A 17480-nucleotide genomic window follows, 5' to 3' on the forward strand; every position below is an offset into this window, starting at 1 on the left:
GAAGGCTATTTACTCGCTGGTGGTTTTGTGGATAAAACCTTAGCTTTTTAAAGTGACATCTTGAGAGATGCGAGTAAAGGACTAAAATCGGTGCCTCATAGTCAGATAAAAAATTTTTTTGAGAAAAAAAGAGGTCTGCTTATTTTCTTGAACGGTGGGTTTCCCTTCCTCTGTTCTTATAACAGTGATTGTTTCAAGGCTCTCAGTTGTAGCTGTCTTTGAATTCTCTGAAGGAATTTTGCTTTCTTACCTAATTCTAGGTTTTCTGTGACTCTGCCACTTGTCCAAAAAAAAAAAAAAAAAAATCGGTAAAAGTCTGGGAGGCTGTGCTTCCTTCCATTCTAACTGCAAATGTTTATCAGACTGACTGCCTGTGATAGCTAGAGATTGAAGCAAAGCACCAGCCCTGGTTGAGAGTATTTATGCTCTTCCCATTGAGGCCTAGAGAACCTGACTTCTGGGTGTGGGAAAGGATGAAGGGAAGGTATCAACTGGCTGGGATCTGGCAAGAAGCCACCCCTACCCCCCAATATGTTTCGTTGAACTAGAACGGAACTTCATAGTTTAGAAATTAATTGTTTTCTACTTTGTAAACAGAAGGTCTTACCATGGTTTGTCTCTGGCAAGATTTCAGGGTCCAGATATCTTCCTAAATGGTTAGAATTTCAGAACTGCAAGGGAAAAGAAAGGTTATTCCTCAAGTTTTAAATGAGGACACTAAAGCCCAGCAACGATCTGAGGGGGCTCAATGCAGCTGTGGTTGCATCTGGATCACACCCTGGGGTTCAGAGTGCCCTGCGTGTCAGTCGTTATGCCAGCCACCCTTACCTGGCCTCCGCAGTTGACTTTGCCTACCCCAGCATTGGGCCAGCCAAAGAGAGGCGCCTTTTGGAGTTCTTTTTGCTGTGCTCTGTTATAACAGCACGCTCAGCCCTGCTCAAGGCACAAACGTGGCAAACATGTGTCACAACATGAATTTGCATGAATTCATTCGTGCATTCACTTGTTTATTCAACTAGTATTTTAGGAGCACTTACTATGTATCAGGCACCTTGCTGAGCACTGAGGATGTAGGAAAGAACAAGGCAGATGCACCCTTGCTCTCAGGGAGCTTGCAGTCTTGGTGGTAGAATCAACGTTAACTGCATAAACAAATTAGTAATTAAAAGATTGATAATATACATTGAACAGCATGCAGATACGATAATGCAGGGCATAAAGTTGTATAAGTCATTGACCTGAAGTTTGTAACTAGGCATAAGCTAACTGTCTTTTTGCCTTTGTGGTCGAGCACTTCTTGCCCTGGCCAACTTGCATTCCGCTGGTGGCATTCCTACTCACACGGAGTCCAGTGTTTCCAAAGACAGCAGAAAATTCCCTCTCTCTCTTTCCCGCCACCCTCCTCTGCACAATACAACAGAGACACAAATAATGTCTGCTAACCCTTTTACACTTGTACTATTAAACAAGTTCACGCTCATTGTGAGCCAGCCTATATAACTGTCATTATCTGGGTGATTCACGTTAGCTATAGCCTCTGTGCACTGTTAAACCAGATGCGCATGGGCGGGGGACATGTGGTTAGTGAGGCTCTTGTCTCACTGTACTTGTTCCATAGTTCTTCCAGTTGATACTAAGCACTTAGCTGCAGGCCACTCTTCCGTTATCACTGTCATCTTGGAATTGCAAAGATAGTAGTGTAATGAAATGGCTTTGCCCATCCCTACCAACAAGGACACGTATCTATAAAGGGAGAACATTTTTAAAATCTCTTCCATGGGTCGCCTTTTGGTTGGGTTATTAAAATCCTACTGGTTTTATGAGGTCAAAGGTAGGAGCACCCCGACACCCCACTTACGTTCTTGTTTGGAGAGAATATTTGATTGAAATGCCAGTTATTTCCTTGCAGGCAGATTTGTGTTAACGCTTGTATCACTATTTTCTACATCGCGTCTTTCTCAGTACTCAGAGGTGTTGTCTTCAATGTTGTCAATCCATCGTTTTTTAGATTAATTTCATAGTTTAAAAGGAGGACAGATATGCCCCCCACCCCCACATAAATCATAGGTCTGGCGCCTATACTTTGAGACTCCACACAGGTTGTGTGGTCAAGTCATGTGAAAAAGAGTCATTTCTACGCACCCAACATTGTTACTCAGTGAGGTTGCTGACCCACATTGTCGCAACCGCCCTATGCGGCGCTTGGGTAGTCGCCTGCATTTGGCACCTGTGGCCACTGCCTTCTCCTGTGAGCTGTATGACTTCATCTGCATGTATTTGATCACTTCCGAGACACTCCCCCCAAGCCCCCTTGTTACTCACTGGGGAGCTGCCTTTAGGGGAGGTGCTCCAGTTGCCTTGGAAGAGTAATCCAAAGAGAGGGGTAATCTGAGTGGGGAGTTAAGAAGTGAAGAAAACAAGAATCTGGTTGGGGAAAAGATTGAACAGAACTGGGGAGCCAGGCAGCAGTGATCCCAGTCATCCTTAACTCTGGGGGAATAAGAATGAAGACTGTGATGATATTTTAAAAGGTACAGTGTGTGGATACTTGTATAAATAAAAGTGCTAGAGCCTCTAGTCCTACTGAAGTTAAAACCAGTACAACATGGAAGACAGTACCAAAACTCCTTGGTTACAAGCATTGCTTTTGCATGTAGTTTTACTGAAGGAAATTTTGTGGCCCCACCCACTCCCAAAGAGACATACATATAAGATGTAAAATGGAAATTTTCTACATTTCCTTTAAGTCTTGACATGGTAATCCACTTTAAAATGATATCTGCTTAGTCCTTTCTTGTAATTAAATAATATTGTTTAGTTAATTATATTGCTATCCTTCTGTTATATTTGAGTAAGGTTATGTGTCTCATCCAAGGACTCACAAGAACATAGGGGCAAGATGGCCAACTGCTTAAATCTCCCCATTTAGGTTAAATCTCTTCAAGAGTTGAGAAGCAAAGGGGTGAGGTCATCACCAAATCACCATGATATTCGGGTCAAAAGTACTGTGTTGACATGGCATTAAAATAATTGCTTTAGTTTTGGCCCCCTTTTTAAAGACTAAGATTTAGAATGTTGATCAGAAGAGAGGGATCCCCATTTCTTATTGAATAATTACATGTTTTTTTACAAAGTACATTGGACCAGTTTCTGGTTTGGGATTTGCCAATCTATGACCTAGGACTGACTCCCCGTTCTTCTTCTCCGGACCTCTTTTAGAATGAACGAGTTGGACTAAATCCTCTCTGTTTCCTTCCAGCTGCATTATTGAGTATTTCTCTGATTCTATGCATAGGATCTTCCATGAATCTGGTCTTTTGGTCACCTTACACAAGGCCCAGTTCAAGAACTATGGTTACCAAAGGGGAAGTGTGACTTTTGTGGATATATGGGATTAATTCCTCTACACCCAAACTATGTTGACATTTTGAAGTGAAAAGCACAATAGGAAAAAGTGGGATTTTAACTTATGGATGTTAAGAGAATTTGCCAGTCAGCATGTAGGCACATGTGCAAGGAGACTTAAGAACCATTTTCAAAAGAATCGACGATTTTGAATGCATGTCTTCCTGTATAATAAGTATGAATTTAAAATGGACGGGCACTGGGTACATCTCTTAGCTTCACCATTCTCACAGCTTTTTCACAGAAATTGTGCTGTTCCTTTTTGCATTATGCTTACATGCTGTTTTGAGGATGCAAGGGACCAGTTTAAGCAATTATAGTGTTTATGATACATGCTGTATGTTTAATGTTATGCTTTTGGGGATGACAGGACTGTTGATAATCTTTATGATATGCAACTCCTGAAGGATATTGCTGAAGACTTGCTGATATGATGATAAATAAATAAATAAATGTATGTGTGCATCTATATATATATATATATATATGATGCCTTTAGGATGTGAGTAATAAATCGCTTCTGAAATGTGGCCAAGAGTGGGACAAAGAGGGTTGAGAGTGAATGACATTTTTATTAAGCATGTTTTCTATGCGTAATTCCAAGCACTATTCATTTGAAATTGGCTAAAGCTTTGAAAAGATATAATTTAAAAATTTTACATGGTAGCTTTTAATGCAATTTTTAAAACCCCAGAGTAAGTTCTTCTGCCATGTTTTAGAAATATCATCTTCCTTATAGCAAGGGGGACCAGTTCAAGGCTGCTTTGACAATTAGTAAATCACTGAGTCTCTTTGAATTGGTCTTATTTCTGTCTGGAAAAAAATAGTATATAATATATAATTACTTTCTAACTAGGGAAGGGAATTTTGAAAACCACATATAATAATTTTTTCACTTATATTGTTCTTTTATTCTTGATTGCCTAAAATTTCTGACATTGGATATCTTGCTTAACCTTACATAACAATCCTTGGAAGGAGATACAGAAGAGAAAGACATTATTGACTTTAAAGATGGGAAACAGGAATAGGTTTGTGAAATAGTATACCGGCACGCTTTTTAGAATCTAAGAATATACTCTCTAGAAATATGTGTAATGTTTGGTTATTGATAAATGATAAACTATGATGGAAAATAATACTGTACATATTATTGCTGTCAATCTAATTTTTAGTGATATAAATAATTATCAAAAGCATTTTTATGCTATTCACTTAAAGATTCAGCATGCCTCTAATCTAAAGCTCTGGAGAACTGAAATGATTTCCATGAAAACCAGAATCACTCTTTTTCTTGAAAAATAAATTCACAAACTCAAAATTAACAGTAATGGTGGTTGAAAGAAGCCAAGCCATCATTTGTTCAGAAGAGAAACTTGTGAATCTTGAGGTAGCTTTATCTTGCCTAATACTAGATATATTGGACTCTCTATAACCCTTGGGGCTTGTGTAGTTAGTATATGTTTGAGGAGGAAAATTTCACTGAGGGTCTGTGGACAAGGGACTTTTTGAATGCAGGTCAAGGGCACACTTGCTCTGAGGAGTGGTGATTTATTGTACAGAAATCCATGATATACTGGGCTGCTTAAGGCAACCATACTCTAAAGAATGCAGGATTTTAGCTCTTGTGCCGGTGCCCAGGCACCTCTGCCTGCAACATTCTTCTGCCTTGTCTTTTCCAAGCCAACTCCCGCTACTCCTTTAAAACTGATCCTGGGCATTTCTTCTGGAAAGCTCCTTAGACCCAAACCACCCTACCTCTGCTCCACTGTTCCTGGGCTGGGCATTCACTTATGTGGCCCTTATCACGCTGCACTGGAATCGTCTGGCTCCCACTCTGGTCTGTAGCCCCATCGAGGATTGGGGCTGTCTTTGGCTTTTGTACCCCTAATGCCTAACATCGGGTGAAACAGAGCAGGTGATCAATAAATGTTGTTGAATGAATAAACAGTTTATATTGAAATATAGCTTCTTAATAAATTTAACTAAATACAGAAAGAATGACAGGTAAAAATCTTAAATTATACAATCTACGGAAACTTCTTATATTAGGGTATTCATTCTTCTCCCCCCTTGCAAAGAATAAGTTACACATTCATAACGAAGTATTTTTATACCCTTGAATCCCCTTTTTCTTATGTCCAGTTTTTCTCCCCTACAGCTTATTTGTCATGTTACCCATTCTTGGATTTGTGCTTCCCTTACCTAAGAGTTTATTATTTATTTCAAAGAATCAGGTGATAAATGAGTTGGTGAAATTTGTTTTGATATTTAGGTAGTAGCTGAAGAGAACTTTCTTCTATCTCAGAACAGGGAAAATATAGAGATATTTGGGGAAGTCGGGACAATCAGGATAGTAAGGTGAGTGACTGACTTCCAGGAATCCGCAATTGTGACCCATCTGAAACAAAGAAGGGGAACAGTACAACTTAACTTTCATCTTCTAAAAAAGGTTTTAAGTGTTGAACCCTCTAGAAAAGGCATTCTGGTTGCAAAGAACTGACTCACTGAAATTTCCTCAAGAAAAGGGGCGTTCATTGTGAGCATGCTCACAGATGGAACCTGGAATCAGAATTAGAAACCTTTCAGCTACTGAAGCAGCTCTAGGGGTAACTTTCTGTCTTCTATCCATCCCGTCCTCTCACTGTGTGTCTGCTTTACTTGGGCTCCTTTTGCTACCTGCTGGTTTGGTCTTCTAGCTTTATTCTGAGTAACTGCTCTCAATCTCATAGCTTTTGCTTACATGGAATTGTTGCTTCTTTGACTTGCCAAGATCCCCCCCCATGTCCAAAACCCTACCATCTCTACCCTACTTCCTTCCTGGCTTCCTCCTCATAGCTTCTGTCCTTATATTCTTCCATTTGTAGTATTCCCTGTTAATTGCTTCATTCTCTCAGAATTCCCTAATTCAGATTCCCAAGAAAGAATCCAACTCATCTTTCCATTGCCCTTCCTTACAGGACTTTAACCAGCCTGTGATTGGAGTTGCCCAAGGGTCAGAACTACACCTCTAGTCTAGGGTGTTATAGCAAAGGGAGGTGGGTGGGAACGGGGGATTGTCGTTTGGTACAAAACTGGATTGCCTTTTGAAGGGCCATCTTCCCTTCCATGTAGCTGGCAACAAATGTACTTGACATGTCTATTATGAGCCCATTATGGAAGTCTAAGAAATTAAGGATAACCAGACTATTAAAAATTAAAATGTTTCATGGATGATGATTATTATAACTGAGATGAGACCGTGGGAACAACTAGCAAATTTATAACCAGGAAAGAAATTGAGAGAGGGAAGTGTATTAGAGTTACTTCTTAATGAGTGACATCATTTCATATATTTATTGAAAACGAAAGTAGGTGAATAGTGAAAGGGAGACTATATTGGTATAGATCCCAGAGGCTAGTTTAAAAAGCAAGCATCAGGACTTCCCTGGAAGTCCAGTGGTTAGGACTCCGTGCTTCCACTGCAGGGGGCACAGTTTCCATCCCTGGTCCAAGAACCAAGATCCCGCATCCCACATGCTGCAAGCCATGGAAAAAAAAAAAGCAAGTATCATCCTGGAATTGGGGGCTAGAGGACAAATAGGAATACTAAGGTTAAGGAGTTTCTGCCTATATTCTCTTCCTGTATTTTCTTCCTCTACTTCTCTGTTCTGTACTTGATTCCTCTTATCTTTAGCTTCTTCTGGAATAATCTGTCATCAACTAGTGATGGGACCTTGGGCTGGTTATTTATTCTCTCTGAAACTCAATTTACTCATCTGTAAAATAGGGCTAATGATTATTATTTCAATAGCTTATTATATGAATTAAATTAGATGGCATAATATATTTAAAGTGACTGGTACACATTACCTAGAATGTAATAGGTGCTCAGTCAATTGTAGCAATTATTCTAGCACATAGGAAGGAAGGAAACATTGACTAAACAATGTGCTGGGCAAAATTTTGCTTGTCATATCATTTATTCCTTATAGCAGTCCTGCAGGTCTTGTATTATTGTTTCTATTTTTTATTGAGGTACATGTACAGTATTATATAAGTTTCAGGTGTTATGTCTACTTTATGAATGAGGATACAATAACAATACTTAATGGAGTACTTGCTATGTGTAAAGCACTGAGCTTTACACGTGTTGTCATATTTAAACCAAGATAGGTGCTATTCATGTCTTCATCTCATAGTAGAGGAAACTAAGGTCTAGAGAGTTTAACTTGCCCAAAGTCGTACAACTAGTAAGTGACAACCAGAGCTTGTGTGTAAGTCTATCTGAACTTAGGTCAGTCTGACTCTAAAGTTTTCCAAAATCACAGAGTTGATGAATGTGAGTGTGACTAAGTCAAGATTCAGGTCTGATTTAGGGCAATGATTCTGCAGTTCACTACCAGACAAACATGCTGATTGATGAAGAATAGCGGTAGCCATACACACACTTATGCTGCCTCTGAATCTGAGTGCCGTGATTAGACAGCAAGGGCAAATTTTGGAAAGGGTTCAAAAGGAAAATTTTTTTAGTAATTAAAATATGTCAAAATAAGGTCTCTCAGACCTGGTGAAATGATTTAACAAACATGTGTTGAATGTCTATTGTGGGTCAGGCAGTGAAAAATAGGCTTGACACTGTGGAAATGCAAAATGCGTAAGGCCGAATCTCTCTCTTTAAGGTGCTTTCATTCTGGTGGAGGGAGATAGATGCTCACACAACAAATGATAAAGCATATAGCAATGGATCGAAGGACTGTGGAATCAAGAGAGAGAACATTAATTTGGTGGTGAAGGGAATGGTGGTGGAAGGAACTTGGGAAGGCTTCATGATGGAGTTGGCATTTGCAATGGTTTTGAGGGGACGAATATCAAAGTACTAGAAGGCTTCTATAGCTTCCTTTTTCTTCACGTCAAGGGTTTTATAAAGGGTGGTATAAAGTAGCTAACTACTGTGGTAATATATTGCCAGATGATAGAGTTTTCAAAGATTAGGCTCTTTGACTAAAAGTGGAGAAATATTTACTCTGATTAATCATAGAGAATAAACAACAAGGTCCTATTGTATAGCACAGGGAACTATATTCAGTATTTGTGATAAACCATAATAGAAAAGAATATGAAAAAGAATGTATCAATATATATATGTATAACTGAGTCACTTTGCTGTACAGCAGAAACACAACATTGTAAATCAACTAAACTTCAATTTAAAAATGTTTTAAAATTTTTAAAAATTAAAGGAAAAAATCATAGAGGCACATTGGCATTTTTCTCATCTATACTTATCTATATTTTTATTGAAGGAATCATAAAATGGAATCCTCTATTCTGTGCATCCTCAGTTGGGGATCTATAGTTGTCCAGCAAACCAGCAAGGGCCTGCAAATCCCTCCAATGGCCAAATGGTACACCAGTATCAGTTCTCAGCTGTATTGAGTGGTATTAAGTAGTACTAAGGTACCGGCAGATAGGTCATTTATCCATCTACACTTTGATTGGAGATTTTTCTCTGCAATTGGGACTTCCCAATTTTCCTTACATACAATACCAGGATTTCTGAAATTTTTTTGAGACATCCTAATTTAAAACATTCTGTCTTGTCTCCACAAGTATATTCATGATTGGTAGTCTGTGTGTTCTGATTGTTATTTCAGGTTGTTAATTAAATGGAGTTTCCACATCTTAATCCTGTTTATAGAGGCCAAGTAGACATCTTCTGCATACGTACCTTATCCACTTGCACTGAGAATGTCCATACTTGTCTTTACGCTGTGAGGTAGAAACCCAGCTAAGATCTATTGTTTTGATTTATTTTGGTTCTTTGCTCAAGTCCCCTTTTCCCAAGCTCTGTCAATGGACTATATGCTCATCTTTTTTTCAAGGCCTGGCTCAAATGTCACCTTCCTCACAAAGTCTTTCTCAATTCCTGGAGCCTGAGAAATCTCTCCAGCTCCATGGTGTCCATGTTACTTGTATTTTTCTTGGAATGATCATAATAGCTATACATATGTGTTCACTATCACAAATCCCTTAACAGATAATAAACAAGAGGACAGGGCCTTAGGTTCTATTCACCGATGTGTCCCTCAAAATACCCAATATGGTCCCTGCCTTACAAGTGGTTGGTGCTCAGAGGTGTTTATTGAACTGAACTGAGTCGAATTCTTGGCTTCGTTGGATTGGCGTAGGGTATGGTTAACATTGATGTCCGAGCCCCAGTTCCCTTTTAGAAAAGAAATGTTGCTTTAAAAAAAAGTATCATCTTACTGATTTTAGAATGAAAGAAACCATGTAATATAAACAGTTATTGTAATTATTATTAATAAGCATCATTAAAATATCATGAACTGATAGGATTATTTCCTTCAGGCTTGGTAAACAAACTGGTCTTTTCCATCTCCAATATCTGTGATTCCTTGAAATTTTATGTAGACAAGTACACGCTAATGTACACTGGAAGGAACAATTGAAACAGCTCACACTCACTGATGGGCTCTGAATTACTCTACTTGTAAGTGCTCAGGAAAAAGATCTCGGATTCATTGTGGATTGCTCAATGGAGACATCTGCTTGCTGTGCAGCCGTAGTCAGAAGAATGAATGAGATATAATAGGCTGTATTAACTTTGAGAATGGGATAAAGAATAATGCAGAAAATAATATAGTGCACATAATTTGGCATTGACTATTTCTGTAATTACAATAAAACACTTTAATGATATACATTGATGTTATGATTTCACCTTAAAATCAGAATTCGGCATTGGGTCCTTTCATTTCAAAGAAAACAAAGCAGAAATACAAAGGATCCAGAGAAAAACAACAGACTGTCTGCAAGACATACAAGGGATTTGCCTGTAATGAGAAACTGAAAAGACAAGGACATTTTAATTTGGATAAAGGGGGGAAAATGACATTGTATAAATTTATTTAAAATTAATGAAAGTTTCAGAAAATTGCTAGAGCTAGCTTCTGATTATCCCTGGTAATGGAGGTCAGAGATAGGCAGGACAATTGAAATCCTTGATAATCTCCAACCCTCATTTTAGCTATTAGTTGCAGCATCCTGTCCTATGAAAAGTTTTAACAGATGAATAAATACAAGACATAGCAGCCCATGGTTTGTCAACTAAATGGCTCATGAGAAAGACAGTCTGGGGTGTTGGGAAGCACAGAGAATTTGGAATAAGGTGAGCAGGGTTCTATTTTATCATTTCTGTTTATCATCTGTGCAACCTTGAGTGATATGCTTAACTTCTATGAGACCCAGTTAGTTCTCTCATCTGTAAAATGAAGGATCTGTAAAATTACGGGTTTGTTGAAAGAACTAAATAAGCTAGTGGAAGTGGTTGGTGAGAGGTAATGTATGAATTTGAGAGCTGGTTGTCAAGTGCACCTGCTTTCCTACTTGTCTTGCCCATCTCAAGAGCAGACATCCCTCCCAGCACCTGGGGGCTTACACCACACCTTCCCTTCTCTTGAATCTTCTACTGCTTGTGCTAGTGGCAGGAGATTTTAGAAGAGGTATGCAACATTTCCATCATCTCCAGAAGCATCTGCAGCATGCCTATTCCCTTGCTCCCAGAAAGCCTTAAGATAATTTTGCATCTGTTTTTATTAATGCATGATTATTTAAAGGTCATCTCCGGTAATTTTCTCAATAGCCCTTTGAGGTGCATACTGCAATTATCCTCACCTTCCAGATGCAGACGCTGAAGCACAGACAGCTTGCTTAGAGACAGATAGTAATGGCAGAATAAAGAATCAAACCTATGCTAACTTGCCTCTGGGTTGATTTTAAAAGTCTAAAAACAGACTCATGTGACAGTACCTTCCCTGGAAAGTGACTGGCTTTTCCTTATTCCCCTAGGAACTCCTACTCTATCCTCGGGCACACAGTTCAGTACTCACCTCCGTCATAGAGCCCATCCTAAGCCCTCTCCTCCCTTGGAAGAAGTCATCTTGTCTACCTGCACACCCTGTATTACAGCTCTTAACAGGCTATTATGTTAACAACAGTAGAAACCCATATACCCTATTCAGTTAATAGTTGGTGACTTAGCTGAACAAGTTAGTTAAAGCAAGAATCATAGAAAATGATGGAATCATTCCTTAAGCCTTTATTTCAACTTAAAACAACCCTCAAGTTTTTGATGTAGGGCCAAGGCCTGTCTTTTGAGTTTAGGGCCTCCCATTAGTGCTTTGCATCCTACTTCTCGTATAAGCCACACCTCGGAGGCGTTCACAATCATTTTGTCTCCGTTTCTTTAAAGTGGAGTGAGATCTTAAAGACATTTTGTGAGGCAATCCGATTTTTCCAGATTTAATGATTTTTTTAAAAAAATAAATTTATTTATTTATTTTTGGCTGCGTTGGGTCTTCGTTGCTGTACACAGACTTCCTCTCGTTGCGGAGATCGGGGGGCCACTCTTTGTTGCGGTGCACGGGCTTCTCATTGCGGTGACTTCTCTTATTGCGGTGGCTTCTCTTGTCGCGGAGCATGGGCTTTAGGCTCGCGGGCTTCAGTAGCTGTGGCTCGAAGGCTCTAGAACGCAGGCTCAGTAGTTGTGGCGCACGGGCTTAGTTGCTCCGCGGCATATGGGATCTTCCCAGACCAGGGCTCGAACCCGTGTCTCCTGCATTGGCAGGCAGATTCTTAACCACTGCGCCACCAGGGAAGCCCTAGATTTAATGATGTTTTACAATTGGCTCTCCCACGCCTAAGTTGCCAGTACATTTTCAGTAATTCACCTTTATGTGCCTTTCCCAAACATTCAACTTGGATCTTACAGAAACAACTTATCTCTTTTGCACTCATATTTCATTACTTTAAGTAACTTTAATTAAATTGTGTTATTACGATAATAGGAAGAACTAACATAAACAACTTTGGGAACAAACAGATTGGCTTCTGGTGAGCAGACAACTCCACAGGTGGGAGTAGCAGGGTGCAGGCCTGCTAGAGTAGCCACTACTGGCTGTGATCACTCAGCATGTCGCAGCCCTTGTCTTTACATTTGCAGAGGGAATGGAGACCACAGATTAGTCAGTTAAGTGTCAGCCACTTAAGAGAGCCCTGGCTCAGTATGGCTTCTGTTCCATGTCTGGCCTAGAAGATGAATACCTTGAAGGTCTAGCTTTTATCTTTCTGGTTAGTTCCAGAACCTAGCACAGTGGTGGGTGTGTGGTGGGCCCTCAATAAACGTTGATAAACTAGCTAACTGACTATACCAACAAAAACAAAACTCAGCTTTGCCGCTGCACATCTTCTGGTGAGGGTCCTGAGCACCAATCCACTGTGCAGAAGTTGGATTAGAGAGAAAGAGCTGGCAAATGAATTCCTAATATTGCTGTAAGATGAGATGATATATCACCATGAAGTAGTAAAATGGAAGGCAGCTATAAAGAAGTGAATTTTGTGTAATATGTAATTAACCCAGGTAACTCACTAACACAAAATAATAGTGAGACAATACACTTGATAACATCTTATAAAGGATTAGATAATATTCTTTTTTTTTTTTTTTTTTTTTGCGGTACGCGGGCCTCTCACTGTCGTGGCCTCTCCCGTTGCGGAGCACAGGCTCCGGACGCGCAGGCTCAGCGGCCATGGCTCACGGGCCCAGCCGCTCCGCGGCATGTGGGATCTTCCCAGACCGGGGCACAAACCCGTGTCCCCTGCATCGGCAGGCGGACTCTCAACCACTGCGCCACCAGGGAAGCCCAGATAATATTCTTGTATGAGGAAAAATCCACATTTATAACCACAGTATTTGACTACAAAAACATCTCTGATGATTATGTTCTGGACCAGCGGGGTCAAGAAAAAATTTCCCTGACTGATGTATCCTTGCAGCATTGAGTTTATTATATGCTTCTTGTGACAAAGTAAAGCATCTTGAATTGAGCACCAGAAGAGGAAAGAAGTCAGAGCTGAAAGATATTAAACTTGATGGTAGGTTTTGCAGAAGCGGGTAGAGTGTTGGTGATGGCAGGGATATCCTCTTTCCTAAGATAAAGTGGGCAAAAACATTTAGCCTTACGCTCAAAGAATGTGTGAAACAAAATAAACTGAACAAGCACAGTTGGAAAAGTACAGAAAGTTTATATGACAAGGAAATGGGATGAGAAAGAGTGTATATGTACATATATAGTATATGTGTATGTGTGTAGAAATAACCCTCCATAGGATCTGGTGTAAACCTTCTCATTAATTTTTTTAAATTAATTTTTAATTAATTAATTTATTTTTGGCTGTGTTGAGTCTTTGTTGCTGCGCGTGGGCTTTCTTTAGTTGAGGCGAGCAGGGGCTACTCTTCATTTCGGTGCGTGGGCTTCTCATTTCAGTGGCTTCTCTTGTTGCGGAGCATGGGCTCTAGGCGCCTGGGCTTCAGTAGTTGTGGCACATGGGCTCAGTAGTCGTGGCTTGTGGGCTCTAGAGCACAGGCTCAGTAGTTGTGGTGCACGGGCTTAGTTGCTCTGTGGCATGTGGGATCTTCCCGGACCAGGGCTCAAACCCGTGTTCCCTGCATTGGCAGGCGGATTCTTAACCCCACTGTGCCACCAGGGAAGTCCCAATGTGTATTGTGTGTGTGTGTGTGTGTGTGTGTGTGTGTGTGTGTGTGTGTGTGTGTGTGTGTAGAGTAGAAATAACCCTCCGTAGGATCTGGTGTGAACCTTCTCATTAATTTTCTGTATTGAGAATCTGTAGGCCAATTCCAATAATTAATTCTTGAGGCCCTCCCTGCTCCTCAAGAGGTTTTGAAGCAGTTGTCTAGAAAAGGAAGAATGGAATTAACACTGTATTGGGCACTCGTATGCCAGTTATTATGCTAAGTGTTTAATATATGTGAGCATATTCCTTTGAATATAAGTTGCAATTGATTTTTGTAAGATCCACATTACTTTTTGTGACACTGTGAAAGAAAAAAAAAAACTTCTCCCAATTAAACCATGGCGTACCATCAATGTTAAAATACATCTTGATTTCAGAACTATTGAACGTGAAAAATATGCATCTTAGAATCAGTGAGATGTGGTATCTCATTCAATCCTCCCAACAACCCTTAAATTAAGTATTAATATTGCCGGATGAAGAAAGTGAGGCTCAGAGAGGTCAAGTAATTTGCCTGAAGTGAAGAAGCAGATAAGTGTTAGAGCTGGAGTTTAACCCAAATTAGTCTGTCTCCAAATCCAGTGCCCTTTCCACAGTACTATGCCGCTGATGGAAATCAGTGCTTGCCCAGGACTCAGAGATTTTAGAAAATAAATAATAAAAACAATGTATTCTAGTAAAAACAGTTACTTTTGGACTTGTCTCCTCAAAACCTTTTCTCAGGGGAAAACTGAGAGACCCTGGAGTCAAAGAGAGCCATGGATTTCTCAGAGGAGAAGGACAATCTGAGTTCCTCTGGTTCAGTCTCTGTCTGGTGCTTGAACCCCGAAGATGACATTCCCCCAAGGAGCCCTGTGGCCTCTGAGAAGCACCAGCAGGGCAGGGCCACTTGGGCAGCTCAGTGCGCCTTTTGTGAGCTTTGCTTTCATCTACTCACTGGTCCTGGTTCTATGTGTGGAGACATCTAAAGTTAGCCTCACACTGTCTTAGCACCACGTGGCCCTTCCCGTATTTGCAAACAAGTATGAGGGCCCTTCCAAGACTTGTTTTCTCTAAGTTGAACAATCTGAGTTCCTTGTAGGACATGATATAGAAATCTCTCTGGCCGCTATTCTGATGTCTGTATCCCTTTTAAAGAGAGGCATTCAGAATTGATCATTTTGTTTCGTATGGAATAGAGAACTATCACCTCCCCTGCTTTAGGTACAATACTTCTCTTGGTACCACCTCTGAGTACATTTGATGTTTCCAGCACCTCATCACGGAAGTATAAACTTCTCCTTCCACAGACCCTTCTTCTTTACTCTCCTTCTCTTTTTTTTTTTTTTTTTTAACACCTACTGCTATGTAGGCAACCTGGACTTTAAACTTTATTTTGTTAGAATTGACTTTCTAAGGATTTTTTACTTTGGGCTTTTGTTTTGTTGGGGTTTGTTTTTTGTTTTTGCATTTGACACTCATCTCTCCCAATTCTGTAACATCCACAAATGAGATTTTTTAAAAAAGGTTTCTCCGAGCATTAACAAAAGTATTGCTATACAAATCGAGCCAGACAGAGCCAAAGACAGAGCTGGTTGGGAGGTCGTAGGAAATCTTTTAGTTGTTCGGTACCAATCCACCAAATTCTTCTGTCATACCCTATATTTCTCTATCTTGTTTATAAGACTATCAGGGGCCTTACACATGCCATCCCATTTAACCTGGGCAAAACGTCCATGAACCAGATATTACTCTTCCCGTTTTACAGTTAGGCAAACTGAGCCTGAGACAGGTGAAAGAGCTTGCCCAGGATTGTTTGTTAGCAGAACCAGGATTTGCATCCATGTTTTCACGTCCCTTCTCCTTCCACCCATGGATGTACCCCTTGCAAATGACTTTGCTGAAATCCAGAAATGGCATTTTTACTTCATATTCCTGAACTACAGGAATATACTTCCGACCTCAAGGAGCCAAACGTCATAAAAGAAGTGCACTCTCTTCCTCCTTCCCCCATCAAACCACAGCCAGCCAAGCGAGTGCATACCTCATTCCTCTCTAAGGATAGGTGGGACTCGCACCGTTTCCTTCCTGTTGATCTCTCTTAGACACAAAAACAGCGTCTGAAAGAAAAGATTCTTTCCTGGACCCTCTGGGCAATTGAACAGTAGTTGGTCCTGAAGGCCAGGAGCTAGGCCCAGAGAAAACCGAGATTTTAAGAAGCTGGTAAAAGCTAGCTACCTAAATTCTTGGTAATAAAGTCAATTTCCAGTCCTCAGCACATGATATGAGGACTTCGTATTTCAAAATAAATTACAGTTGTTACGTTAAAAAAGAAAGGAAAAGAAAACAACAGAAGTGATGCACAGAAGATCCAGGCAACCAACCCTACTGCTCAAATCATGACTGGTATCCAGCTTGTTGGTAGGGAAGAAGGTGTGTGGGCACGGATGGGATTCATAAGGGGGCGCCACTCCAGCGTGAGGTGAGCCATACGCTGAGGAAGTGTTGACTGCCACGTTGCTCTCTCGCTGAGGGACAGATCTTTGGTGGATTCCTTAACCTTCCAGGAGGAGTCTTTTTAACCATTAAATAGTGATAAAAACAAGGCACCATGAGTTCATGGGAGCATCATGAGTCTCAGACATAATTAATAACAGGTGGTTTGCAACTAAACCATGCACTGGCAATATGTATAAGTTAAATAACAATGGGGACATCTGATTATCCTCCTTCATAAAGAGAGTGAAGGTCTGTGCATGAAGCAAAAGATAGTGAATGAGGAAAGGTTGCCTTGTTGCTTCCCAAGCAAGCGTTGTGCCCATTTTCTACGTAAAGAGAAACCTTTGCTCGGTGAGGAAGTTCATTCAGTACTTTTCTTCCAGAGCAACGTCGCTGAAGATAAATGAACTCACCGACACAGCTGATTGAGGTAAACCCCAACACGCTAATTCAGTCTTTCTGGAATGCTAATATAGTAGAGTGAAGAATTAGGGAATTAGCTGAAACTTTTATCTTTTTTTCTAAAAAGGAACTACTCAACTCAAAATTAATTGCTAAGGGCAATGGTTCTACATTATTTCCCATAAACCGACCTTGGGGATTGAAGGGCTGTGGGTAGTGGGAGCCACAGACACAGAATCTGTGTCCTAGGGCACTGTTAACCCAGTACATGATTTTCAGGCAACTCCCAAGTGACTTTTTCTCACATCCATTCCATGTAAAACAATGGAAACCTATTTCCATGCTTATTTGTGTTTCCCGGGAGCCCTTAAATGCCATGGTGAAGATTAAAGGGCTAGGCCCTTCTTATTCCCTCTAATGATTATTCATAATTTTCTAAAATCATCTTACTGAACGATGCCACCTAAAGATGAATTTTAGGTTTAATTGTCTATTTGTTCATTCATTCATTCAATAAATATTTATCAAGTACCTCCTGTACACTATGTTCTCTGCTAGGGACTAACAAGCATAAAAAATGAATAGGATTCAGTCAACAT

At 40.2% G+C, this 17480-nt stretch overlaps 1 protein-coding gene across 3 annotated transcripts in view; it reads left to right on the forward strand.

Moving 5' to 3' along the window:
- The window catches only part of LOC137219250 (uncharacterized), a 65776-nt gene that overhangs the window by 1646 nt on the left and 46650 nt on the right, over positions 1-17480 (forward strand). The window contains exon 2 of one of the 3 annotated variants that reach the window (XM_067727542.1): positions 16863-16909. The exons of the other annotated variants lie outside the window; for them this stretch is intronic. The gene's annotated coding sequence lies outside the window, so the exon portion shown is untranslated. The remainder of the gene's footprint in view (positions 1-16862; positions 16910-17480) is intronic. 3 annotated transcript variants of the gene reach the window in all.

Source organism: Pseudorca crassidens, chromosome 2 (assembly GCF_039906515.1).
Source record: "Pseudorca crassidens isolate mPseCra1 chromosome 2, mPseCra1.hap1, whole genome shotgun sequence".
Taxonomy (NCBI): domain Eukaryota; kingdom Metazoa; phylum Chordata; class Mammalia; order Artiodactyla; family Delphinidae; genus Pseudorca; species Pseudorca crassidens.